Here is a 10,467-nt window from a genome sequence, read left to right on the forward strand (position 1 = left end):
CAGCTTCTATCCCAGCTAGTTGGGTGCACCAAGAGGAAAGAAATATCATACTCATCCCCCAACTCTCCCTCTTCCCCTCACCCACCCACTCATCCCGGTTGATCATCTGGGATTCTTTATAACAGAAATGGTACGCCTAGGTCAAACCGCACTTTCCACCGGCCACTCCTCCCCACAAAAAAAAAAACAGATCAACAAATCGTACTACGGCCTGATGACTGGGTTTTACGACGCCCGAAGGGTGATGAAAAATCGAATGCTTTCCCCCAAAAGCCCAACGGAACCGGGTCGCTTCTCCGTTTTGTTGGGCTGGCATCGGGTGGCGGGTGACGTTTGGACGAAAAACTCATTTCGATTCGTTCCGTAAGCTTCACTTCAATTGGGGTGGGACCTGCTTCCGCTATTTGAATCTAGCAATTGGAACACATTCCTAATCACACGCCAACTTGGCCGACCGCTCTGCCCTGCTGAAAACCGTTCTAACTTTACGTACCCGTTTATTGATTTTTTCTGTACCTTACATTAGTTTTTATTTTCTGTTTTTCAAGATAGTAAACATAAGTTTAAATGAGTTTTAATCAAAAATGCAGAAATAAAAAAAAATAGATAAAAATGTATCTGCACATAACTGTCACAAATTAAAAATTAAAAATAAAATTTAATGTCATGCAACACGGTTAATAAAAACGTAATATTAAATGATGGTACAGTTCACATCATTCCTGTCCATAAATAAAACAAAATAATCCTTTCCTTATTTATCCTAAATAAAACGAAATAATTGAAGGTTTTCCAGATCAATACTCTGTTCAGCCATATTCACCAGGCACCAGGCGTCTCCATGAAAATTGTATTAATCGATCTCTCTACACAACTTAATCAAAATTGTTGAGAATTTTAATTAAAAATTGTTTAAAAGTTCGGTTCAAGTATATTTAAAACATCGATATTGATGAACCGGAAATGTGAGTAAAATATTACTTTGAGGAAAATAATGAAACACCAGGCGCCTCCATCAAAAATATTTTTTGAAAAACATTAGGCGGAATAATAATAGTAAGTTGGTTGTGCTTTTGTATTAACTTTTTTTTGTATTAACATCAACAACAACTTTAACATTAACAACATTTTCATGCAAAAGTGCCTCATTTAATTAAAAGGTTTGTCAGCATTATTTTAAGAATAAGAACTGCTTTCACTCTGCAAAGTCAATTGACGAGTGCGAACTCGCTGAAACATCCTAAAATGCCTTTTTTCCTACGCACTACCAGGTGTTGTAGTTCAGAGCAAAACATAAAACCAATGCTATTATCCCAATTAATGCTAAACAATAAAAACTTATTTCAAACCATAATTTTATCCCAACATTTGTTCGCCCTCTGTCCACTGTGCATTCGTCGTACGAAATATTTCGTGTTTTTTTCCATTCAATTTGTTTATAATTTTTTTCGATTTGTATTTTAGGGTTTTGTACTGTAACAAAAAAAAATCCAGTACACCCATCCCGGATTCCGATAGCATGTGATTGCAAAAGCTCTGTATCAGGTCTCCTCGTTTGGACCATAAAAGTTGCCTGCTCCATTAAAACTGGATTACAACGGATTTCAACCGGGGTCGAGTAAAATATTACCAAACGGACCCAAGTCCCCAGTAAACCGGGGGCGGTTTTTTTAGTTTAGTTTTCTTTCCTCTCAACATGTTTTGTCCTTTCCTTGACTCGGGCAAGCAGCGAAGCGCAGCCCGGAACCGGTGGAAAATCAACTGATCTAACAAGCATTAGCAAAAGGCACACGGCATATCGCAAAAAACGAAGGGCAAACAGAAGACGGAAAGGAACGAACGAAGGTGCGGTTGGCTTTTCACTGCCCGCCTTGGAAGGGAAAGTAAACGGCGAAGTCAATCAGAAAATTGCCACACTCACCTGCTGCGTTTGCCCCCTCACTGGGGATGGATGGGGCGGGTAAAGGTGAACGTGTGAAAGGCGGGAAAGCTGCAGGAAATCACACGGATCTTTGCATCCTTGCCGGCAGTAGCGTACACCAGACCAGGGCGAAAAGGGCTGATACGGCTGAATGATGCTGTTGACCGATTTAACAAACAAACAAAAAATCCTCCGTTCGCGTGATGATAATGTTTCAGGTAACGCGAACACTTTCGGATCGGACAATCACGATCACGACACGAACAACTGTTGGGGCGGGGTGGAGGAAAGGGAGAGAATAACGTTACGCACGCACTGGGTCAGCTCTAATGAATGGAAAGGACGAAAGGGCAACAAGAAAACAAGCAAGTGAGTAAGAGCCGTAAGACGATGGCATCAAAAGAAAGAACAACAACGAGAGCAAGGTCAGTTTTCTAGCGGTGAAAACCCACTCAGAACGGTTTGTGATCTTTGTGAACGAGTGGGAAGGTTGAAATACTTTAAGGAGGTGTGTGGTGCATTCGACCCGACGACAAGGATTAAGTCTTTCGAAACGGGGTGCCGCGTAAAAGTGCACTCTTGCCTGGGAATTGCAAGACCCAATAAAAAGGCATTCGAAGGAAGGGTAATATGAGTGTGGGAAATGAAGTGAAAAATTGCTTTCACTGAAAACGATCCCTCCGAACGTCCGAGGAGAAAGCGATTACAGGTGAATAGATAGCGTCTCTATCAACTACACACACATACACCACGCACAAACACACGGATAAAAGCTGTCATTTCCTTCGTCTGAACCTTACGCCACCGCTCTAAACTTCCCTAGAGTCACACACTGTACGCCACTGGGGCTTGCACATCCGCTGGCGGCACTTTCTTTTTTGCACTATTTATACTTGAGCTGATTTTCTTTCCCCATGTAACACACACACACACACATTTTCCACCCATTACCACCACTCACTGCACTCGCAGCATCTCCACACACACAAAACCAGCTGGCCTTGGTCGAAAGGGAGAAGAGTTTCCAGGGTTTCCAAAGAAAAAGGGGTTTTGCGAAAGTGGGATAATAAGGGTGGAAAGGAAGGGAAGCAGCCAACGGCAAACAGTTCACCTTATGTATATTTTAAAACACTCGCAACACACTCACAGTTTCCCCCCTTTCTCACACACACACACGCGCGCAACCCACATCGCCCTGTCCTCTCGTCACGCGTTTCACTGCACTATATCACATGGCGCTTTCGGGTTCACTGTTCACCGTGTTGCTCACCCTCTGTGTGTGTGTGTGTGTGTGTGTGTGTGTGTGTGTGCGTGGATCAGCGGGAGATTGTGGGATAGCCGTCTTTTATTTCGCTTAGCAACCAGGTCTTTGAAAATATGTATTTTCCAGCTTTTTTTTTGCATTTCCCTTCCCTTTATCCAATTTTTCTTTCTAAGATTTTTTTTCGCGGGAGCTTTTTCCTTCAGTTTCGCTTTTATGCCGAAACGTTAGTTGGTTGGTCTCATGAAAAAAAAGGGGTTTCGAACGTGCATCATCTTCATTCTTACGTCTTCCTTTCAAACCGTTACCGTCAATCAACAAGCCGAACGAAGATGCAGCTGGTTTGACTGGGTTCGACCCCCCGATGCAGAGGATGCACCAGTTTTGTATTATGGAAAAAGGAGGAGAATTTTTTTGCTGCCAAAGTAAAGATCTTTAAAAGATTTCCATTTCCGGTACAGTAATTGGGCCAAAAAGAAGGAAAAAACCCAATTACTTAATTCAAGAATTTTCCATTTCTTCAATATCGCGAAGATCAACACTAAGAAATGCATCGAAACTGCACTTTTTATCACACGCCATAGAAATTAATCCTCTAGAAAGCCCAACCAACGCAAACAATCCCTATTTGTGTTGCTCCAAAGAAGTTGGTAGGAAGTCAGCCAGAACTCTTCAAACTAATCTGAACATCACTACAACATCCCCCCGAAAAACGGTTCTTTTCAGTGCAGACGAGAATGGTGAGCGTGTTGGTAGTTTGCTTTGTTACGCTGAAAGCATTAATCAACGAACAAACGGTAACCATCATCGCACGTGTCCTGCTGGAAAATGCGCTTAACAATCTTCCGGAAAAGATGGTTTCCGAGGAACTTTTTTTTCGATTTCTTGTTTGGCTTCCGCTATAAACTGGAAACTGAAAGACACATTTCTTCCTTTATCCTCAACACACACACACACACACACACGCATTAATTCACAAAAATCGCTAAACAAACTTCATTAGAAAAGCCACATGGCTTCTCTCGTGGTGCTGCTGCTGCTGCTGCTGCCACTTCTGCTTGGTTGGAGATTTAATTCCCCTTCGGCTAAAACACCACCAATGTCTCAGTTCACTGTGGACATTTTCACTAACTTCCTGCCGCCTTTTTGGCCGTTCCCAATCGGTGTGCTTCAAAGATCCAGAGTTGCGTTTGGAAAAGCGAAAACCCCAAAAAGGCCTACCCGTACACAGGGATCGTCGAGACTGGTCGAGATAGGTCGTGCACGCGCCAAGTAGCTGGGGGTTTCCCTCTGGGGACGTAATTGACGGAGGGATAATACACGCTGGGTTCGTAAACAGGTTCGACGCGTTACAGCCTTCCCAGGGCCGACCCGACACACTGGCTACATGTGACCGGAATCTGTGTGCTGAGGTGCTGAGCGAAGGAATTCGCCACCGTGTGCCCCAGCGCTTTTGCAGAACTGCAAACGATCGGTGGAAATCCGCACGGTACAAGAACGCAAACAACCCCCTCGGAAAGCGAACCGGACCAACGATTGGATCAGCGCGGAATGAACCGATTCAACAAACTGTTGCCCTGGGCAAGAGTATGGCTTCCAACAGCAAAAATCAGGTTCGGGGTTCCGTCTGCTTCGCTGCTCACTAGCGGACATGCGCAACAGGAAGCGATGATGCGAGCGTACGAACACGACCGTTCAGTACGTACCATTCCCGAAACCGAAACCAGTTCGCCGGAACCGTCGATGAGTTCGGTCGAAAGTCGTTCGTCACTTTCGCAAACCCGTTTTACGATGGCGATGATCTACTTCGCCCCCTGATGGGAACGTCTTTCACCATAGCATCCCGGTACGGGACGCGGGACGTTTTTGCATTGCAAGGATTCCTCGAAAAGATTTCGGACTTACTCTTGGGTAGGCAGTTGCAGGCAAATGTGCTGTGCGGAAGTTGACGAATTTCACACTACCGAGCGGCACAATTCAGTGACATGGCTGGGGCAGCATGTGGCTGATTTCTCGCACCGGTTTGGAGAAAATTCGTGGTACGACTGCGGAATGTGGGAAAGAGCTATCCAGGAAAATCCGGAACTCCACACTTTACGTTGCGCGCCACAAAATCATCTACTTGATAAAGGCTTCCCCCTGGCGGGCGCGCGCTTTTTTTTCTCGCTTTTGCCAAATGTTTCTGGCACACATGCAGAGGCAAAAATAGGCAACTAAATGCAACCCCCTGCTGATAACGTGGTGCTTTACGCTGAGGGGGGGGTAAAACAAACGAACTACGACCAACTGTGTATTTGTGACCTTGCGTTCCCGACGTTCCTGCGAGCTAACAAATGGTTTCGTCCTGCTAGAGATGAAGGTGAAGCGTGTAGAAAAAGCTCCTAAAAAAGAGAAGAAAAAAAATAGTAGGAGATTTGAAGCATCGATTAAAACATTTTACCCACACACACGACGGAGGAAAGGGGGTGGCGGGTGGAAGGGGAGGGGATGATCATCATTTGGAATGCTAAACAAAAGCACCTAACCAAAGCAAACAAACAAAGCTTTCATTGGGGTGCGATGTTTTGAGGAATGAAGGGGGAAGGAAGGGAGAGAGGGGTGTTGAAAATAAAAAAGGTGGTCGCGGAGAGATGCCGATAAGCAAATGGAAACACACATTGCTTTTCCACACACGAGCGATGAGTTTATCAGTCCCCAGGACCGGAATCAACAGGAAATTTTAATCCTTTTTTGAATAATTTTTATTTTAATTTTTTTTAAATCATTTAAATTTAAGTATTAGAAATGTTTGTACTGAATTTTATTCACACGTTAGATGCTTTTATGCAAATGCAATGCAAATATATATTTTAAAAAGCTAAAATTAATTTCTTATAAAACGAAATATTTTGTGAATATTTAACACGTCAGCAGTAGAAATATTCTCATCGAAACAGAAACCAGACTGAAGGGAAAAACAGCGAAAATATTTGATCAGATTATGAAACTCGACGAAGGCTGTGTGACTTCGATCCTAAGCAAACAGACCTAGTGTGCGTGTGGCATTGTGTGGAACGTGGGATCATTTGTAGCTGCAACAACATTCATGATAACTTCCATTTTCGCACGAAAAGCGCTTGAGTTGTATGACAGAAAAAAGGGTGCAAAAACGGATATTCTACGATTCGCACGGCGTAACTATTTGTCTGCCGCTTTCTGGAATATTTCACTTCATTATTTGTTCTTTTATTGGCTTTTGCGTTGGTTTACACGGTGGATGTTGCTTTAGGATTCGTTATTGCACTTATTGTAAGTTGTTTTTGGTTGTGTGTGTAAGTAACACTAAAGTGTGAATTAATTTAAATAACATACAAAATTTCTTACGGAAACAAACAGGCTATTGACAGATCTTTTGTTACTCCAATTTAAGTAAAATTAAATTTAAAATGTAAAGTTTCAATATTTTTTTGAAAGTAATAAAATAAAGAAAATTATAAAAAATAGGATAAAATAAAGAAAAATATCCCTTATAAGTTACTGTCATTGCAAAAAGGTTAAAAAATAACTTCAATGTTAATAAAAAAGCAAGCAAATTAACTAAGAACTTTATCCGAATATTATCTAAATTAACAAAAAAATATTTTAAACCAATTCAAGAAATGTATCCCACCTGGAACGATTTCTACTTGTTTTAATAAATCCAATAATTAAATATGTTATTGGTTGTATTCGATCGATCCGTGATTCACATTATATCGCAATAAAGCGAATCAATAGCCAACCACATCTCAAGGGCACGTACTTCTGCGATATTTTTACGAGATACGACAATCGATAACCGTTATCGTAGATTTCCAACCAAATGCTATTCAATTTAAGTGATAGGAATCAAGGCAATACTGGTGAAGGTACCACGCAAACAGCAAAGTGAACAGTAGTTGTTAAGTCTTTATTTCATCGATTGTACTAAAGTATTGTTAAGTCACTTTAGATTTAACGGAGGATTAGCGTGTTGAAGAAATCCTGATATATTATTAACATCTTAAGGAATTAATTTTGAATTTTGAAGGAATTTAATTTTGAATTATGAATAAACATTCGACTACAAAACACAATCAAATCGTTATTAATTTAAGCTCTTTAAAACGAACTTTGGAAGCTAATTTTAAGTAAATCAAACTTCCCAATTAAATTATTACAGTCAACCCAGCATTCGCTTTATAAAAGCGCGGTTTGCATAAGTGACTTTTTTCAGTATTTTATCGTGCTATCGAATCGCTCCGTACACAAAACGGCCATTTTTCGTCCTTCATTCAACGCCAACTACTTCAACTACAACGTACAAAACGTTGCTCGAATGTTACGCTCGGGCAAACCCAAGAGTTAAGAGCGATTTCACATTCGAAGCGATCCTCGATTCCATCCTCCATTCCCACCCAACAATGGAAATGCGTGACTAGACCGGCGCGTGCGAAACAATGTTTGGTGAAATAAAACATACATTACGCTTCCATTTTACCCTTTCTTCTGCTGCGTGGCTCTCCGACCGGTGCGGCGTGATTTCCCCTTATCCCCACGGTCCCAATGCTCACCTGTTGATAAGTGAGAAAACAGCTCCAAAAATATGCCCACCTTTCAACTGCTGTCCCTGCTGCTGCTGCTGCTCTACGTAACTACGGCGGTAACCTCGGAGTTGGCGGTTTGACTCGATTGGTATGCAGCTTTCGATTGCCGCTTTGCAACTCCCGGTCTGGTGCTGTCGGTAGCGTTTGTTCAATCGATCAGTGCTTACCCTCTCGTCCATTTATCTCCCTTTTGTAGACCCGCCTGGTCCGCGAAATCGGCACCATGAGTGGGACGAACGCGAAAGGGAGAGGCCACCCGGTTTTATATATGATTGCTCATCAATTTGCCTTCCGTTTTGCCAACACAAATCCTACACCATGAGGCTAATGAGTCATGAATTAGATCGGCTTTTAGATGTCGGGTCGGTCCATTTCCATGGGCAACCGGAACTCGGCTGCCACCACCGGGGAGTCGGGCGAAGGAAGGAAAATTACGGTGAGAAAAATCGACACCATATTTATCGTCGCTGTTTGTTGCGATTATTATTGCACTGTGGCCAGCATTTTCTCTTTCAACGTTTACTTTCCACTGCTGCGGCCGCTGTTGGTTGGCTTGGCTTTTCGTTCCCATTCATTAAAAAAAGAAAAGAAATGATCCAACACAACCAGGAAGGAACCATTTTGATATTCGTCAGGCGCCCGGTGTGATGTGATGAGGATTTGATTTTCCTCGAATTTCTTTCAGGAAATGCCGCCTCAAACATTCGGACCATTCGGCTGGTGGACGCTACACAAGAGGAATAATTTAACCAACTTCTTCCACGCTGGCCACGCTAATTAGCCACCAAATGCGTGACGGTTGATGTGTTTTTTTAGCTGTTTACTTTTGTTGTGCTTTTTGTTTTGTCTGATTGTTTCGCAAATAGATTGTATGACAGAGTATTAGCGGTACATTATGGATTGTGTAAAATTAAATATGTTTTTTTTTTTCATCTGTTGCAGTGGGAAGATTATATTTTATCCATAAAGATGATAAACCCGCATAATCCTCATAAAAGAGTCTAATTATGCATATCTTTCTGCTAAAACATCCATTTTAAAATCCCCAAAATGGATCACAAAGTATCAATTACGACTGTATTAGTCCAGGATAAGTTTTGCTGAATTCAACAAATAAAAAATAAAGCAAAATGGCGTAGAGTGTCCATGATAGAACAAATGGACATCAAAGTTGATTTACTTTCGGCATAATCTTAGGAATCTGATCTTCAATTTGGCTAGACAAACATTCATGTCGTACGTGATAATTTGCTGAAGTTTGAAACGATTTGTCCTTAAGTTCTACGTTCCAAGAGTTTCTTTTTCCGTTCATAAAAAAATGAATTAAAAGCCGACGTTGAGATGACTCTTTAAGTAAGTAACTTATTCGGCTTACAACCACTTAGCGGTCGGAAACCACTCAAAGACGCGCTCTGACGCTTGTCATTGCAGAAGATGGTTCTCAAAGTTTCTACTTCCGAGTTGCGGATGACGACGTTGAAGTGGAGATAGGTGAGCTCTTTTCCCTGGTGTAATAATGCTCAACGAAGGACCTTGAGTGTTATTCATCTACTTTACACTGACTATACTGTTGTATGAAGCTGTGAAATCTATCAAATGATACTCGGATTGCAAACGATAGTGTACATATTTTGATAAGGACCAGTTAGAAAAGACTGTTTGAATATTTTCACAATTTTCTGTAGCCCTTACGACCGAGCTGTATCCTGCCCTTTGAAGATTATTTCCCTTGTGGTCATTAAATCTTAATAATTATAAATTCGCTAGGCGTATCATGACGCACTCCCTCCAGAGTATGTATTGATTATATTTTCCTCTAGTCAGAACTGCTATTCATCCGAAGACATCATTTTGTTTTACCAGATAACCTAACTCGAATTTAAATTTTCATTTGTATGACATTAATAATCTTCTCTCTCTCACTTTTTGGCTTTACAATATCTAAGGTCACGCCGGCCATTTTTAACTCACTAGACTTATATTTACCAGGTAGCCGGAGAGTCAGTTCTTGCCACGAGTGGACGGTCCAGATGGGATTTAATATCCGGTCCTGTCGTTTTTAACCGACGCTGTTTACCACATATATCACCGAAACACTCCCTAATAATCTTACTTTCAGCTATTGTTTAAGCTGTTTTTCGGGAATTACACGAGGAAAACGGACACTGCCAAACTGTTATGCAATGTTCAATGAAGAAAATGTACTCCCACGGCTATAAGAAACCCGACCTTTGCCCTGTCGCAAGATAGTAGGCAGCTTTCTTAAACATAAATACCAAAACAAAAGAACATACGCAGCCAACAGCCTAGATAAACATTTGTGCATGTGTATATAGAGCCAATATTTTCCGTCAGTTTGACCCACTAGGTGCTAAAAACTCATCGATGAATGTGCTCTTGAAAGTTACCAAAAATAAAGCACGAATTTGCGATATTTATCTGAATTAAAACTCAACCCAACCTAGACGAATTGCTATCATAATACACATTACTGATTAAAATGGATTGGTTATATAGCAGTACGGGATACTAGCAAACTTTCTGGAATTGAAACGCTGAAGAGCGAACATAAATATGCTTCACAGACAACAGCCAATGCAGAACAATAGTCAGAATAATAGGAAACCGTTAACGAACCCATGTGATATACACATAACGTATGTAGGAAGGTGTATCCGCTG

At 41.5% G+C, this 10,467-nt stretch overlaps 1 protein-coding gene across 6 annotated transcripts in view; it reads right to left on the reverse strand.

The window, feature by feature from the left end:
- Positions 1-4,760, reverse strand: part of LOC125772232 (potassium voltage-gated channel subfamily H member 8) — a 45,006-nt gene extending 40,246 nt beyond the window's left edge. For 2 of the 6 annotated variants that reach the window (XM_049443708.1, XM_049443702.1), the window contains exon 1: positions 1,922-4,760. The gene's annotated coding sequence lies outside the window, so the exon portion shown is untranslated. The remainder of the gene's footprint in view (positions 1-1,921) is intronic. The other 4 variants (XM_049443707.1, XM_049443706.1, XM_049443704.1 and 1 more) reach the window with 4 other exon arrangements.
- Positions 4,761-10,467: the final 5,707 nt, after the last annotated feature.

The sequence above is a fragment of the Anopheles funestus genome, chromosome 3RL (assembly GCF_943734845.2).
Source record: "Anopheles funestus chromosome 3RL, idAnoFuneDA-416_04, whole genome shotgun sequence".
Classification (NCBI taxonomy): domain Eukaryota; kingdom Metazoa; phylum Arthropoda; class Insecta; order Diptera; family Culicidae; genus Anopheles; species Anopheles funestus.